At 47.0% G+C, this 16465-nt stretch overlaps 10 non-coding genes across 10 annotated transcripts; all 10 read left to right on the top strand.

Moving 5' to 3' along the window:
* Positions 1-6428: 6428 nt before the first annotated feature.
* On the top strand, positions 6429-6500 carry trnap-agg (transfer RNA proline (anticodon AGG)). The gene has a single exon. It is a non-coding gene; the product is annotated as a tRNA-Pro (tRNA).
* A 506-nt stretch (positions 6501-7006) lies between these two features.
* trnap-agg (transfer RNA proline (anticodon AGG)) lies at positions 7007-7078 on the top strand. The gene has a single exon. It is a non-coding gene; the product is annotated as a tRNA-Pro (tRNA).
* A 1096-nt stretch (positions 7079-8174) lies between these two features.
* On the top strand, positions 8175-8246 carry trnap-agg (transfer RNA proline (anticodon AGG)). The gene has a single exon. It is a non-coding gene; the product is annotated as a tRNA-Pro (tRNA).
* Positions 8247-8752: 506 nt separating this feature from the next.
* Positions 8753-8824, top strand: trnap-agg (transfer RNA proline (anticodon AGG)). The gene has a single exon. It is a non-coding gene; the product is annotated as a tRNA-Pro (tRNA).
* A 1096-nt stretch (positions 8825-9920) lies between these two features.
* Positions 9921-9992, top strand: trnap-agg (transfer RNA proline (anticodon AGG)). Its single transcript has one exon. It is a non-coding gene; the product is annotated as a tRNA-Pro (tRNA).
* Positions 9993-11088: 1096 nt separating this feature from the next.
* On the top strand, positions 11089-11160 carry trnap-agg (transfer RNA proline (anticodon AGG)). Its single transcript has one exon. It is a non-coding gene; the product is annotated as a tRNA-Pro (tRNA).
* Positions 11161-11666: 506 nt separating this feature from the next.
* Positions 11667-11738, top strand: trnap-agg (transfer RNA proline (anticodon AGG)). The gene has a single exon. It is a non-coding gene; the product is annotated as a tRNA-Pro (tRNA).
* Positions 11739-12834: 1096 nt separating this feature from the next.
* trnap-agg (transfer RNA proline (anticodon AGG)) lies at positions 12835-12906 on the top strand. Its single transcript has one exon. It is a non-coding gene; the product is annotated as a tRNA-Pro (tRNA).
* A 1096-nt stretch (positions 12907-14002) lies between these two features.
* trnap-agg (transfer RNA proline (anticodon AGG)) lies at positions 14003-14074 on the top strand. The gene has a single exon. It is a non-coding gene; the product is annotated as a tRNA-Pro (tRNA).
* Positions 14075-16341: 2267 nt separating this feature from the next.
* trnap-agg (transfer RNA proline (anticodon AGG)) lies at positions 16342-16413 on the top strand. The gene has a single exon. It is a non-coding gene; the product is annotated as a tRNA-Pro (tRNA).
* Positions 16414-16465: the final 52 nt, after the last annotated feature.

The following is a 16465-nucleotide window of genomic DNA, read 5'->3' as shown; positions in this document are numbered from 1 at the left end:
GTACATCATTGACGTCATCCAGTTGCCCAGCAACCAAAGGGAGTCATCTTGTATATGATAGCATGTTCTTTAGAAAAACCTTAGATGTGTCTTGCTGACTGACCATCTCCAGAGCACTTAGTTGTAGCTGAATAAACTATTTTGGTATTATTTCAGTTAAATCGGGTCCTGAGTATTCCTTGTCCGCCTGTTTATTGAGGGAGTAAAATTTCTCCCTATCAGTTGCAAATCCTTTGCAGTCAATGACTGCCTGAAGTCTGGAACCCATAGACATCACCAGATGCTGGGTTTCTTCCCTGGTGATGCTATGCCAGGCCTGCACTACAGCTGTCTTTAGATCCTGCTTGTTCTTGGGGTGTTTTGCCTTAGATATCAAAACAAACCAATCAGAGAGCAAAAACATTAGGTGTGGCCAAATCCACTAATAAGAACGTACTGGTGAGCGCAGGAACACCAAAAGGCCAGGAACACCACGGAAAACAACTGTGGTGGATGACAGAATTTTTTCCCTGGTGAGGAAAACCCCTTCACAACAGTTGGCTAGATCAAGAATACCCTCCAGGAGGTAGGCGTATCTGTGTCAATGTCAACAATCAAGAGAACACTTCACCAGAGTACATCTTGTGGTAAACCCTCTGTATTTAAACAGGAAATGGGAAGACCATATTAGAGTTTGGCAAAAAACATCTAAAGAACCCTGTACAGTTCTGGAACAACATCTTATGTACAGATGAGACAAAGATCAACTTGTACCAGAATGATGGGAAGAGAAGAGTATGGAGAAGGGAAGGAACTGCTCATGATCTGAAGCATACCACCTCATCTGTGAAACATGGTGAAGGTAGTGTTATGGTAAGGGCATGTATGGCTGTCAAGAGAACTGGTTGACTTTTGACAAAAGCAGCAGGATGAATTCTGAAATGTTTAGGGCTATGTTATCTGCTCAGATTCAGCCAAATGATTCAAAACTCATTTAACAGCACTTCACAGTGCAGATCAACAATAATGCGAAAGCAGGTAGAGGAAAGCAACCCCAAGAAGACTACCGTCACCAGCCACGAAACCAGACGGCTTCATGCCCTAGGGCTCGTTCAGGAGTTGAACACAGGACCTCTCGCACACTAAGTGAGAATCATACTCCTAGACCAACGGGCCAACTGAACAAGTGGCTTCACAAAGTTCTCCTCCTCAACAACACACTACATGTCGTCCTCCTCCTCCTCCTCCTCAACAACCACAACAAACTTGCATAATACACATTTGTTTTATAGAAAAACACACAGATGACAGTCTGATTTCCCTTCAGCTGCACAGGCAACAGCATCTGAGGTCAAAAGCCCTCTTGTGCAGAGGAGCCCAAAAGCTGGCTTTTGACAGAGAGCACACTGTTCAGTGACCACTTAATAAGTAGGACTAATCATTTCTTATTTTTTACAGAATAGGACACAGAAATAACTTATGATTACTTATTTGTTATCTACATTTTACTTTTCATAGTATTTCCAAACGTTTTTTATCGATGTATGAACAAACACAACCATTGAGACACACACTATTAGAGATTTTTCGTTTTATTTTCTTTATGAATGTAATGCAAAACAATATAGAGTAACAGTGACAAAAAGTGCCAGGGGTTTATGACAATACAGAAAGCACATTATAGAAAAGACCTGAAAAACACACAAGCACTACATCAGAGATACCACGCATTAAGTCCCTTCCCTGCGCTGTAGGCTCCATAGCGCTGCATCACTGCTGCCTCTCGCTAATCTCAAGATGGGGCTGGGGGTAGGTGTTCCATGGCCAGGCTGTCGTTCCCTCTGCCAAGTGTGTACAGGCCAAGATACCTCCATTACTTCAATCACTACATCTTCCGCTGACTTCTATAGGGGGCTGCGTGAACTACTGAAGTAATGCTGTAGAGATAAGTGTCCTTAAACTGGGAAATGGAAATAAAGATTAAGTAAGCATCACTCATTGAAGAAATGCATCACAGTGTCTCTGTCAGCCTGTACAGCAGCGCATGTTTGCTGTAGCCAACATTTATTCAGTGCCAAATTTCCTTGCACAAAGCCATAGCAGATTCTCAAGCCCTCCCATGTTGTTGATTATCTTGTATCCATGTATTAAGAATAATGGTAATGCTTTATTTTAAGTGTCCATTATAAACAATCTATTAACATGTTATGTTATTATTATATGATTAATTTTACAAATTATAAATATATTAGACATTTTTAAACTTTTTTGCTATAATATGTTTTAAGGTATTTAATAACATATTTAATAAAGGGTATAATAACATGACATTTGCACATCGATATCAATCTATTATCATTAACTGCCATGCCAGTTAATTGCTGCTATTATCCATCCATTTTTGAAACCAGTTATCCTGGCGAAGGTCGCCGAGCACTGATCCCGGCAGGCAAAGGGCACAAGGCAGGAATACACCCAGGACGGGACCCCAGTCCATCGCTGGGCAACACACACACACACACACACACACGCAGACACACCCACATACAGGGCAATTTAGAGAAGCCAATTAACCTAACCCACATGTCTTTGGACGGTGGGAGGAAACCCACGTGGACACGGGGAGAACATGCAAACTACATAGTATAGCAAAAATGTTTAAATAAAAATGTCTAATATATTTATAATTTGTAATAATCATATAACAATAACATAATCAATAATTTGTTAATAGATTGTTTATAATGGACACTTGTTACCATAATAACTAATGTATGTTATCTATCTGTATGTAATGCTGTTGTCCTATAAGTCCTTACATTTGTAAACAGGGATTTTTGAAATAACCATTACTTATTTTGTGAAAAAACAGGGAAACAGAAATAAGGAATGAGTAACTATTACTTATTTCTTCATACTACTAGAATCAGAATTCACAGAAAAAGTAATAAACAATAAAGATAAAAATAAATAACCATTACTTATTTAAAAAAAAAAAAAACAGGAACCAGAAATAAATAAGTAAACTTTACTTATTTTGCAGAAAAAAATAAAACAGTTTATTATTAATATATTGAGGAAACAATGAAAAAAATAACCATTACTTATTTTTTGAAAAATAAGGAATCTACTTCATAGAGGTTCTGAAATCAGCATACTTCTCATGGCAGGAAAGGAAACTGGAAGCCTTTTGACACATTTCTTGACTTTGATTGAAGATTTTCCAGTATTTTAATCAGACCTCCTGCCAGAATATATTCTGCAGTGGGTTTCAGAATGGGCTGCCAAAACTGCATAATCTCCTCCACCAACCTTTCCTGGTTTTCCTTTGTTTGGTAAAACTGCATTTATGGAAGATACCCTTACAAAAATAAAATATTTAAAAATATATATTATTCTGAAATATGAAATGTATTTTAATGTATTAATATGTTTTATAAATGTGCATACCATTTTATAATATATGGTGAAAATATTCTTTTAAATATCAATTGCACTGTCACTTGATACAGAAATATGGTCAAATACACTATATTATACAATACAAATATTGCTTAATATAACTTAAGTATATTCAGAATTATATGTAAACTTGTTTTTAATATATCTATAATTATATGCAAATATACTGTAACATCTACACATGTATTTTATACTAAATATATAAAAATGCATACATATATGTCCCCTTATAATATACATTTAGTATACTGCTAAATACACAACAATCTCATATTGCATGTATTGTATACTGTGAATATATTAGACTGCAAAAATGTTGCATTCTAAATATACTGGTAGAATATATTTGGATAAACTTCCAAACACATGTATACATGAAGTGTAACTTAAAACATTGGGATACTTCAATACTTTAATAGATTTCACTTGGTGTTTGACCCCCTTTTGCCTTCAGAACTGCCTTAATTCTACGTGGCATTGATTCAACAAGGTGCTGAAAGCATTCTTTAGAAATGTTGGCCCATATTGATAGGATAGCATCTTGCAATTGATGGAGATTTGTGGGATGCACATCCAGGGCACGAAGCTCCCGTTCCACCACATCCCAAAGATGCTCTATTGGGTTGAGATCTGGAGACTGTGGGGGCCAGTTTAGTACAGTGAACTCATTGTCATGTTCAAGAAACCAATTTGAAATGATTCGACCTTTGTGACATGGTGCATTATCCTGCTGGAAGTAGCCATCAGAGGATGGGTACATGGTGGTCATAAAGGGATGGACATGGTCAGAAACAATGCTCAGGTAGGCCGTGGCATTTAAACGATGCCCAATTGGCACTAAGGGGCATAAAGTGTGCCAAGAAAACATCCCCCACACCATTACACCACCACCACCAGCCTGCACAGTGGTAACAAGGCATGATGGATCCATGTTCTCATTCTGTTTAGGGCATGTATTACAGATTCATTCAAAAAGGTCTCACTTTAGATTTGAGGAAACACTATTTACTTGTATCAGCGGTCATTCATTTGTCATTAATAGTTCTTCCAATTTCCGACCTTTTAGTTCCAGAGACCAATGTTTTGGTACCAGCTAAAAAACAAAAAAAACAAATGTACATTAATTGGACAAATATGAAATATATAGTTACATGTAAAATATGGCCCAATATACAACGCTACAATTATTACAATTTACTTGCACTGTAATTACACGGTAACAAGAGTGAATTGACCAAGTAGTTTGTGTATAGTTAATTCAATTATTAAATACTAGTATGGATGATGTATGATTACAGAACGAGCTTACATACACTAAACAAGTAGTATGGCTTATTTACATGTAGTGTGTGTTTTTAACTTTACATATTCATGTAAAATGCTGCCAACCTTTGTGATGTTACCGATGACCTTAAACTCACCCCTTCTTAAAGTGTAACCACATGTGGTGATCAGGTGAGGGTCTGCCTCAAGCAGTTATGTGCTTGCCCAGGAGAACATGCAATATTGCCTATTAGCTTGGCTCGTTGGTCTAGGGGTAGATAGGAGGAGGACGAAATGTGGTTTGCCGGCTTGTTATGGAGACCTTTGCTGAACGTGTACTCCTGAGCTGCACCAAAGGAGAGGCATTCTTTTCAGTTGTTTGCGGGCCTGCTGAACCATGCTCTCAGTGCTGTCTCACTGGGGATACGGTTACCGTTCTGGAAAGACACTTCAGCGCTACAGTCCATGCTATCAGTCAGTGTGCGTAGGTCTCCCGGTCTGCCCCAAAGCAGTTACGCGCTTGCCCAGCAGAAACTGCGACACCCTCCGTTAACTTGGCTCGTTGGTCTAGGGGTATGATTCTTGCTGAGGGTGTGAGAGGCCCTGGGTTCAACTCCAGGACGAGCCCACTTGGCCCCACTTTGTAGTCACCGAAGTGTTCGTTCGTTTGCTCTTGAAGGCTGGCTTCTGGGCTCCTCTGCACAAGGGAGGGCTATCGACCTCAGATACTGTTGGCTGTGTAGCTGATGGGAAATCAGACTGTCATCTGTGTGTTTTGTTTTCTTTAAAGAAAATGTGTATTTTACAAGTTCGTTGTTGTTGTTGAGGAGGAGGAGGACATGTAGTGTGTTGTTGAGGAGGAGGAGGACGAAATGTGGTTTGCCGGCTTGTTATGGAGACCTTTGCTGAACGTGTACTCCTGAGCTGCACCAAAGGAGAGGCATTCTTTTCAGTTGTTTGCGGGCCTGCTGAACCATGCTCTCAGTGCTGTCTCACTGGGGATACGGTTACCGTTCTGGAAAGACACTTCAGCGCTACAGTCCATGCTATCAGTCAGTGTGCGTAGGTCTCCCGGTCTGCCCCAAAGCAGTTACGCGCTTGCCCAGCAGAAACTGCGACACCCTCCGTTAACTTGGCTCGTTGGTCTAGGGGTATGATTCTTGCTGAGGGTGTGAGAGGCCCTGGGTTCAACTCCAGGACGAGCCCACTTGGCCCCACTTTGTAGTCACCGAAGTGTTCGTTCGTTTGCTCTTGAAGGCTGGCTTCTGGGCTCCTCTGCACAAGGGAGGGCTATCGACCTCAGATACTGTTGGCTGTATAGCTGATGGGAAATCAGACTGTCATCTGTGTGTTTTGTTTTCTTTAAAGAAAATGTGTTTTTTACAAGTTCGTTGTTGTTGTTGTTGTTGTTGAGGAGGAGGAGGAGGACATGTAGTGTGTTGTTGAAGAGGAGGAGGACGAAATGTGGTTTGCCGGCTTGTTATGGAGACCTTTTCTGAACGTGTACTCCTGAGCTGCACCAAAGGAGAGGCATTCTTTTCAGTTGTTTGCGGGCCTGCTGAACCATGCTCTCAGTGCTGTCTCACTGGGGATACGGTTACCGTTCTGGAAAGACACTTCAGCGCTACAGTCCATGCTATCAGTCAGTGAGCGTAGGTCTCCCGGTCTGCCCCAAAGCAGTTACGCGCTTGCCCAGCAGAAACTGCGACACCCTCCGTTAACTTGGCTCGTTGGTCTAGGGGTATGATTCTCGCTTAGGGTGCGAGAGGTCCCGGGTTCAACTCCCGGACGAGCCCGCTTGGCCCCGCTTTGCATTCTCTGAAGCATTCGTTTGTTCTCTCTCGATGCTTGGCTTCTGGGCTCCTCTGCACCAGGGAGGTCTTTCAACCTCAGATACTGTTGGCTGTGTAGCTGATGGGAAATCAGACTGTCATCTGTGTGTTTTGTTTTCTTTAAAGAAAATGTGTATTTTACAAGTTCGTTGTTGTTGTTGAGGAGGAGGAGGACATGTAGTGTGTTGTTGAGGAGGAGGAGGACGAAATGTGGTTTGCCGGCTTGTTATGGAGACCTTTGCTGAACGTGTACTCCTGAGCTGCACCAAAGGAGAGGCATTCTTTTCAGTTGTTTGCGGGCCTGCTGAACCATGCTCTCAGTGCTGTCTCACTGGGGATACGGTTACCGTTCTGGAAAGACACTTCAGCGCTACAGTCCATGCTATCAGTCAGTGAGCGTAGGTCTCCCGGTCTGCCCCAAAGCAGTTACGCGCTTGCCCAGCAGAAACTGCGACACCCTCCGTTAACTTGGCTCGTTGGTCTAGGGGTATGATTCTCGCTTAGGGTGCGAGAGGTCCCGGGTTCAACTCCCGGACGAGCCCGCTTGGCCCCGCTTTGCATTCTCTGAAGCATTCGTTTGTTCTCTCTCGATGCTTGGCTTCTGGGCTCCTCTGCACCAGGGAGGTCTTTCAACCTCAGATACTGTTGGCTGTGTAGCTGATGGGAAATCAGACTGTCATCTGTGTGTTTTGTTTTCTTTAAAGAAAATGTGTATTTTACAAGTTCGTTGTTGTTGTTGAGGAGGAGGAGGACATGTAGTGTGTTGTTGAGGAGGAGGAGGACGAAATGTGGTTTGCCGGCTTGTTATGGAGACCTTTGCTGAACGTGTACTCCTGAGCTGCACCAAAGGAGAGGCATTCTTTTCAGTTGTTTGCGGGCCTGCTGAACCATGCTCTCAGTGCTGTCTCACTGGGGATACGGTTACCGTTCTGGAAAGACACTTCAGCGCTACAGTCCATGCTATCAGTCAGTGTGCGTAGGTCTCCCGGTCTGCCCCAAAGCAGTTACGCGCTTGCCCAGCAGAAACTGCGACACCCTCCGTTAACTTGGCTCGTTGGTCTAGGGGTATGATTCTTGCTGAGGGTGTGAGAGGCCCTGGGTTCAACTCCAGGACGAGCCCACTTGGCCCCACTTTGTAGTCACCGAAGTGTTCGTTCGTTTGCTCTTGAAGGCTGGCTTCTGGGCTCCTCTGCACAAGGGAGGGCTATCGACCTCAGATACTGTTGGCTGTATAGCTGATGGGAAATCAGACTGTCATCTGTGTGTTTTGTTTTCTTTAAAGAAAATGTGTTTTTTACAAGTTCGTTGTTGTTGTTGTTGTTGTTGAGGAGGAGGAGGAGGACATGTAGTGTGTTGTTGAAGAGGAGGAGGACGAAATGTGGTTTGCCGGCTTGTTATGGAGACCTTTTCTGAACGTGTACTCCTGAGCTGCACCAAAGGAGAGGCATTCTTTTCAGTTGTTTGCGGGCCTGCTGAACCATGCTCTCAGTGCTGTCTCACTGGGGATACGGTTACCGTTCTGGAAAGACACTTCAGCGCTACAGTCCATGCTATCAGTCAGTGAGCGTAGGTCTCCCGGTCTGCCCCAAAGCAGTTACGCGCTTGCCCAGCAGAAACTGCGACACCCTCCGTTAACTTGGCTCGTTGGTCTAGGGGTATGATTCTCGCTTAGGGTGCGAGAGGTCCCGGGTTCAACTCCCGGACGAGCCCGCTTGGCCCCGCTTTGCATTCTCTGAAGCATTCGTTTGTTCTCTCTCGATGCTTGGCTTCTGGGCTCCTCTGCACCAGGGAGGTCTTTCAACCTCAGATACTGTTGGCTGTGTAGCTGATGGGAAATCAGACTGTCATCTGTGTGTTTTGTTTTCTTTAAAGAAAATGTGTATTTTACAAGTTCGTTGTTGTTGTTGAGGAGGAGGAGGACATGTAGTGTGTTGTTGAGGAGGAGGAGGACGAAATGTGGTTTGCCGGCTTGTTATGGAGACCTTTGCTGAACGTGTACTCCTGAGCTGCACCAAAGGAGAGGCATTCTTTTCAGTTGTTTGCGGGCCTGCTGAACCATGCTCTCAGTGCTGTCTCACTGGGGATACGGTTACCGTTCTGGAAAGACACTTCAGCGCTACAGTCCATGCTATCAGTCAGTGAGCGTAGGTCTCCCGGTCTGCCCCAAAGCAGTTACGCGCTTGCCCAGCAGAAACTGCGACACCCTCCGTTAACTTGGCTCGTTGGTCTAGGGGTATGATTCTCGCTTAGGGTGCGAGAGGTCCCGGGTTCAACTCCCGGACGAGCCCGCTTGGCCCCGCTTTGCATTCTCTGAAGCATTCGTTTGTTCTCTCTCGATGCTTGGCTTCTGGGCTCCTCTGCACCAGGGAGGTCTTTCAACCTCAGATACTGTTGGCTGTGTAGCTGATGGGAAATCAGACTGTCATCTGTGTGTTTTGTTTTCTTTAAAGAAAATGTGTATTTTACAAGTTCGTTGTTGTTGTTGAGGAGGAGGAGGACATGTAGTGTGTTGTTGAGGAGGAGGAGGACGAAATGTGGTTTGCCGGCTTGTTATGGAGACCTTTGCTGAACGTGTACTCCTGAGCTGCACCAAAGGAGAGGCATTCTTTTCAGTTGTTTGCGGGCCTGCTGAACCATGCTCTCAGTGCTGTCTCACTGGGGATACGGTTACCGTTCTGGAAAGACACTTCAGCGCTACAGTCCATGCTATCAGTCAGTGTGCGTAGGTCTCCCGGTCTGCCCCAAAGCAGTTACGCGCTTGCCCAGCAGAAACTGCGACACCCTCCGTTAACTTGGCTCGTTGGTCTAGGGGTATGATTCTTGCTGAGGGTGTGAGAGGCCCTGGGTTCAACTCCAGGACGAGCCCACTTGGCCCCACTTTGTAGTCACCGAAGTGTTCGTTCGTTTGCTCTTGAAGGCTGGCTTCTGGGCTCCTCTGCACAAGGGAGGGCTATCGACCTCAGATACTGTTGGCTGTATAGCTGATGGGAAATCAGACTGTCATCTGTGTGTTTTGTTTTCTTTAAAGAAAATGTGTTTTTTACAAGTTCGTTGTTGTTGTTGTTGTTGTTGAGGAGGAGGAGGAGGACATGTAGTGTGTTGTTGAAGAGGAGGAGGACGAAATGTGGTTTGCCGGCTTGTTATGGAGACCTTTTCTGAACGTGTACTCCTGAGCTGCACCAAAGGAGAGGCATTCTTTTCAGTTGTTTGCGGGCCTGCTGAACCATGCTCTCAGTGCTGTCTCACTGGGGATACGGTTACCGTTCTGGAAAGACACTTCAGCGCTACAGTCCATGCTATCAGTCAGTGAGCGTAGGTCTCCCGGTCTGCCCCAAAGCAGTTACGCGCTTGCCCAGCAGAAACTGCGACACCCTCCGTTAACTTGGCTCGTTGGTCTAGGGGTATGATTCTCGCTTAGGGTGCGAGAGGTCCCGGGTTCAACTCCCGGACGAGCCCGCTTGGCCCCGCTTTGCATTCTCTGAAGCATTCGTTTGTTCTCTCTCGATGCTTGGCTTCTGGGCTCCTCTGCACCAGGGAGGTCTTTCAACCTCAGATACTGTTGGCTGTGTAGCTGATGGGAAATCAGACTGTCATCTGTGTGTTTTGTTTTCTTTAAAGAAAATGTGTATTTTACAAGTTCGTTGTTGTTGTTGAGGAGGAGGAGGACATGTAGTGTGTTGTTGAGGAGGAGGAGGACGAAATGTGGTTTGCCGGCTTGTTATGGAGACCTTTGCTGAACGTGTACTCCTGAGCTGCACCAAAGGAGAGGCATTCTTTTCAGTTGTTTGCGGGCCTGCTGAACCATGCTCTCAGTGCTGTCTCACTGGGGATACGGTTACCGTTCTGGAAAGACACTTCAGCGCTACAGTCCATGCTATCAGTCAGTGTGCGTAGGTCTCCCGGTCTGCCCCAAAGCAGTTACGCGCTTGCCCAGCAGAAACTGCGACACCCTCCGTTAACTTGGCTCGTTGGTCTAGGGGTATGATTCTTGCTGAGGGTGTGAGAGGCCCTGGGTTCAACTCCAGGACGAGCCCACTTGGCCCCACTTTGTAGTCACCGAAGTGTTCGTTCGTTTGCTCTTGAAGGCTGGCTTCTGGGCTCCTCTGCACAAGGGAGGGCTATCGACCTCAGATACTGTTGGCTGTATAGCTGATGGGAAATCAGACTGTCATCTGTGTGTTTTGTTTTCTTTAAAGAAAATGTGTTTTTTACAAGTTCGTTGTTGTTGTTGTTGTTGTTGAGGAGGAGGAGGAGGACATGTAGTGTGTTGTTGAAGAGGAGGAGGACGAAATGTGGTTTGCCGGCTTGTTATGGAGACCTTTTCTGAACGTGTACTCCTGAGCTGCACCAAAGGAGAGGCATTCTTTTCAGTTGTTTGCGGGCCTGCTGAACCATGCTCTCAGTGCTGTCTCACTGGGGATACGGTTACCGTTCTGGAAAGACACTTCAGCGCTACAGTCCATGCTATCAGTCAGTGAGCGTAGGTCTCCCGGTCTGCCCCAAAGCAGTTACGCGCTTGCCCAGCAGAAACTGCGACACCCTCCGTTAACTTGGCTCGTTGGTCTAGGGGTATGATTCTCGCTTAGGGTGCGAGAGGTCCCGGGTTCAACTCCCGGACGAGCCCGCTTGGCCCCGCTTTGCATTCTCTGAAGCATTCGTTTGTTCTCTCTCGATGCTTGGCTTCTGGGCTCCTCTGCACCAGGGAGGTCTTTCAACCTCAGATACTGTTGGCTGTGTAGCTGATGGGAAATCAGACTGTCATCTGTGTGTTTTGTTTTCTTTAAAGAAAATGTGTATTTTACAAGTTCGTTGTTGTTGTTGAGGAGGAGGAGGACATGTAGTGTGTTGTTGAGGAGGAGGAGGACGAAATGTGGTTTGCCGGCTTGTTATGGAGACCTTTGCTGAACGTGTACTCCTGAGCTGCACCAAAGGAGAGGCATTCTTTTCAGTTGTTTGCGGGCCTGCTGAACCATGCTCTCAGTGCTGTCTCACTGGGGATACGGTTACCGTTCTGGAAAGACACTTCAGCGCTACAGTCCATGCTATCAGTCAGTGAGCGTAGGTCTCCCGGTCTGCCCCAAAGCAGTTACGCGCTTGCCCAGCAGAAACTGCGACACCCTCCGTTAACTTGGCTCGTTGGTCTAGGGGTATGATTCTCGCTTAGGGTGCGAGAGGTCCCGGGTTCAACTCCCGGACGAGCCCGCTTGGCCCCGCTTTGCATTCTCTGAAGCATTCGTTTGTTCTCTCTCGATGCTTGGCTTCTGGGCTCCTCTGCACCAGGGAGGTCTTTCAACCTCAGATACTGTTGGCTGTGTAGCTGATGGGAAATCAGACTGTCATCTGTGTGTTTTGTTTTCTTTAAAGAAAATGTGTATTTTACAAGTTCGTTGTTGTTGTTGAGGAGGAGGAGGACATGTAGTGTGTTGTTGAGGAGGAGGAGGACGAAATGTGGTTTGCCGGCTTGTTATGGAGACCTTTGCTGAACGTGTACTCCTGAGCTGCACCAAAGGAGAGGCATTCTTTTCAGTTGTTTGCGGGCCTGCTGAACCATGCTCTCAGTGCTGTCTCACTGGGGATACGGTTACCGTTCTGGAAAGACACTTCAGCGCTACAGTCCATGCTATCAGTCAGTGTGCGTAGGTCTCCCGGTCTGCCCCAAAGCAGTTACGCGCTTGCCCAGCAGAAACTGCGACACCCTCCGTTAACTTGGCTCGTTGGTCTAGGGGTATGATTCTTGCTGAGGGTGTGAGAGGCCCTGGGTTCAACTCCAGGACGAGCCCACTTGGCCCCACTTTGTAGTCACCGAAGTGTTCGTTCGTTTGCTCTTGAAGGCTGGCTTCTGGGCTCCTCTGCACAAGGGAGGGCTATCGACCTCAGATACTGTTGGCTGTATAGCTGATGGGAAATCAGACTGTCATCTGTGTGTTTTGTTTTCTTTAAAGAAAATGTGTTTTTTACAAGTTCGTTGTTGTTGTTGTTGTTGTTGAGGAGGAGGAGGAGGACATGTAGTGTGTTGTTGAAGAGGAGGAGGACGAAATGTGGTTTGCCGGCTTGTTATGGAGACCTTTTCTGAACGTGTACTCCTGAGCTGCACCAAAGGAGAGGCATTCTTTTCAGTTGTTTGCGGGCCTGCTGAACCATGCTCTCAGTGCTGTCTCACTGGGGATACGGTTACCGTTCTGGAAAGACACTTCAGCGCTACAGTCCATGCTATCAGTCAGTGAGCGTAGGTCTCCCGGTCTGCCCCAAAGCAGTTACGCGCTTGCCCAGCAGAAACTGCGACACCCTCCGTTAACTTGGCTCGTTGGTCTAGGGGTATGATTCTCGCTTAGGGTGCGAGAGGTCCCGGGTTCAACTCCCGGACGAGCCCGCTTGGCCCCGCTTTGCATTCTCTGAAGCATTCGTTTGTTCTCTCTCGATGCTTGGCTTCTGGGCTCCTCTGCACCAGGGAGGTCTTTCAACCTCAGATACTGTTGGCTGTGTAGCTGATGAGAAATCAGACTGTCATCTGTGTGTTTTGTTTTCTTTAAAGAAAATGTGTATTTTACAAGTTCGTTGTTGTTGTTGAGGAGGAGGAGGACATGTAGTGTGTTGTTGAGGAGGAGGAGGACGAAATGTGGTTTGCCGGCTTGTTATGGAGACCTTTGCTGAACGTGTACTCCTGAGCTGCACCAAAGGAGAGGCATTCTTTTCAGTTGTTTGCGGGCCTGCTGAACCATGCTCTCAGTGCTGTCTCACTGGGGATACGGTTACCGTTCTGGAAAGACACTTCAGCGCTACAGTCCATGCTATCAGTCAGTGTGCGTAGGTCTCCCGGTCTGCCCCAAAGCAGTTACGCGCTTGCCCAGCAGAAACTGCGACACCCTCCGTTAACTTGGCTCGTTGGTCTAGGGGTATGATTCTTGCTGAGGGTGTGAGAGGCCCTGGGTTCAACTCCAAGACGAGCCCACTTGGCCCCACTTTGTAGTCACCGAAGTGTTCGTTCGTTTGCTCTTGAAGGCTGGCTTCTGGGCTCCTCTGCACCAGGGAGGTCTTTCAACCTCAGATACTGTTGGCTGTATAGCTGATGGGAAATCAGACTGTCATCTGTGTGTTTTGTTTTCTTTAAAGAAAATGTGTTTTTTACAAGTTCGTTGTTGTTGTTGTTGTTGTTGAGGAGGAGGAGGAGGACATGTAGTGTGTTGTTGAGGAGGAGGAGGACGAAATGTGGTTTGCCGGCTTGTTATGGAGACCTTTGCTGAACGTGTACTCCTGAGCTGCACCAAAGGAGAGGCATTCTTTTCAGTTGTTTGCGGGCCTGCTGAACCATGCTCTCAGTGCTGTCTCACTGGGGATACGGTTACCGTTCTGGAAAGACACTTCAGCGCTACAGTCCATGCTATCAGTCAGTGAGCGTAGGTCTCCCGGTCTGCCCCAAAGCAGTTACGCGCTTGCCCAGCAGAAACTGCGACACCCTCCGTTAACTTGGCTCGTTGGTCTAGGGGTATGATTCTCGCTTAGGGTGCGAGAGGTCCCGGGTTCAACTCCCGGACGAGCCCGCTTGGCCCCGCTTTGCATTCTCTGAAGCATTCGTTTGTTCTCTCTCGATGCTTGGCTTCTGGGCTCCTCTGCACCAGGGAGGTCTTTCAACCTCAGATACTGTTGGCTGTGTAGCTGATGAGAAATCAGACTGTCATCTGTGTGTTTTGTTTTCTTTAAAGAAAATGTGTATTTTACAAGTTCGTTGTTGTTGTTGAGGAGGAGGAGGACATGTAGTGTGTTGTTGAGGAGGAGGAGGACGAAATGTGGTTTGCCGGCTTGTTATGGAGACCTTTGCTGAACGTGTACTCCTGAGCTGCACCAAAGGAGAGGCATTCTTTTCAGTTGTTTGCGGGCCTGCTGAACCATGCTCTCAGTGCTGTCTCACTGGGGATACGGTTACCGTTCTGGAAAGACACTTCAGCGCTACAGTCCATGCTATCAGTCAGTGTGCGTAGGTCTCCCGGTCTGCCCCAAAGCAGTTACGCGCTTGCCCAGCAGAAACTGCGACACCCTCCGTTAACTTGGCTCGTTGGTCTAGGGGTATGATTCTTGCTGAGGGTGTGAGAGGCCCTGGGTTCAACTCCAGGACGAGCCCACTTGGCCCCACTTTGTAGTCACCGAAGTGTTCGTTCGTTTGCTCTTGAAGGCTGGCTTCTGGGCTCCTCTGCACAAGGGAGGGCTATCGACCTCAGATACTGTTGGCTGTATAGCTGATGGGAAATCAGACTGTCATCTGTGTGTTTTGTTTTCTTTAAAGAAAATGTGTTTTTTACAAGTTCGTTGTTGTTGTTGTTGTTGTTGTTGTTGAGGAGGAGGACATGTAGTGTGTTGTTGAGGAGGAGGAGGACGAAATGTGGTTTGCCGGCTTGTTATGGAGACCTTTTCTGAACGTGTACTCCTGAGCTGCACCAAAGGAGAGGCATTCTTTTCAGTTGTTTGCGGGCCTGCTGAACCATGCTCTCAGTGCTGTCTCACTGGGGATACGGTTACCGTTCTGGAAAGACACTTCAGCGCTACAGTCCATGCTATCAGTCAGTGAGCGTAGGTCTCCCGGTCTGCCCCAAAGCAGTTACGCGCTTGCCCAGCAGAAACTGCGACACCCTCCGTTAACTTGCCTCGTTGGTCTAGGGGTATGATTCTCGCTTAGGGTGCGAGAGGTCCCGGGTTCAACTCCCGGACGAGCCCGCTTGGCCCCGCTTTGCATTCTCTGAAGCATTCGTTTGTTCTCTCTTGATGCTTGGCTTCTGGGCTCCTCTGCACCAGGGAGGTCTTTCAACCTCAGATACTGTTGGCTGTGTAGCTGATGGGAAATCAGACTGTCATCTGTGTGTTTTGTTTTCTTTAAAGAAAATGTGTATTTTACAAGTTCGTTGTTGTTGTTGAGGAGGAGGAGGACATGTAGTGTGTTGTTGAGGAGGAGGAGGACGAAATGTGGTTTGCCGGCTTGTTATGGAGACCTTTGCTGAACGTGTACTCCTGAGCTGCACCAAAGGAGAGGCATTCTTTTCAGTTGTTTGCGGGCCTGCTGAACCATGCTCTCAGTGCTGTCTCACTGGGGATACGGTTACCGTTCTGGAAAGACACTTCAGCGCTACAGTCCATGCTATCAGTCAGTGTGCGTAGGTCTCCCGGTCTGCCCCAAAGCAGTTACGCGCTTGCCCAGCAGAAACTGCGACACCCTCCGTTAACTTGGCTCGTTGGTCTAGGGGTATGATTCTTGCTGAGGGTGTGAGAGGCCCTGGGTTCAACTCCAGGACGAGCCCACTTGGCCCCACTTTGTAGTCACCGAAGTGTTCGTTCGTTTGCTCTTGAAGGCTGGCTTCTGGGCTCCTCTGCACAAGGGAGGGCTATCGACCTCAGATACTGTTGGCTGTATAGCTGATGGGAAATCAGACTGTCATCTGTGTGTTTTGTTTTCTTTAAAGAAAATGTGTTTTTTACAAGTTCGTTGTTGTTGTTGTTGTTGTTGTTGAGGAGGAGGAGGAGGACATGTAGTGTGTTGTTGAGGAGGAGGAGGACGAAATGTGGTTTGCCGGCTTGTTATGGAGACCTTTGCTGAACGTGTACTCCTGAGCTGCACCAAAGGAGAGGCATTCTTTTCAGTTGTTTGCGGGCCTGCTGAACCATGCTCTCAGTGCTGTCTCACTGGGGATACGGTTACCGTTCTGGAAAGACACTTCAGCGCTACAGTCCATGCTATCAGTCAGTGAGCGTAGGTCTCCCGGTCTGCCCCAAAGCAGTTACGCGCTTGCCCAGCAGAAACTGCGACACCCTCCGTTAACTTGGCTCGTTGGTCTAGGGGTATGATTCTCGCTTAGGGTGCGAGAGGTCCCGGGTTCAACTCCCGGACGAGCCCGCTTGGCCCCGCTTTGCATTCTCTGAAGCATTCGTTTGTTCTCTCTCGATGC

This window comes from Amia ocellicauda, chromosome 2, assembly GCF_036373705.1.
Source record: "Amia ocellicauda isolate fAmiCal2 chromosome 2, fAmiCal2.hap1, whole genome shotgun sequence".
In the NCBI taxonomy this organism is placed as follows: Eukaryota; Metazoa; Chordata; class Actinopteri; order Amiiformes; family Amiidae; genus Amia; species Amia ocellicauda.
Note: the sequence above shows the minus strand (reverse complement) of the source record. Positions and strands in the feature narration are given on the sequence as shown.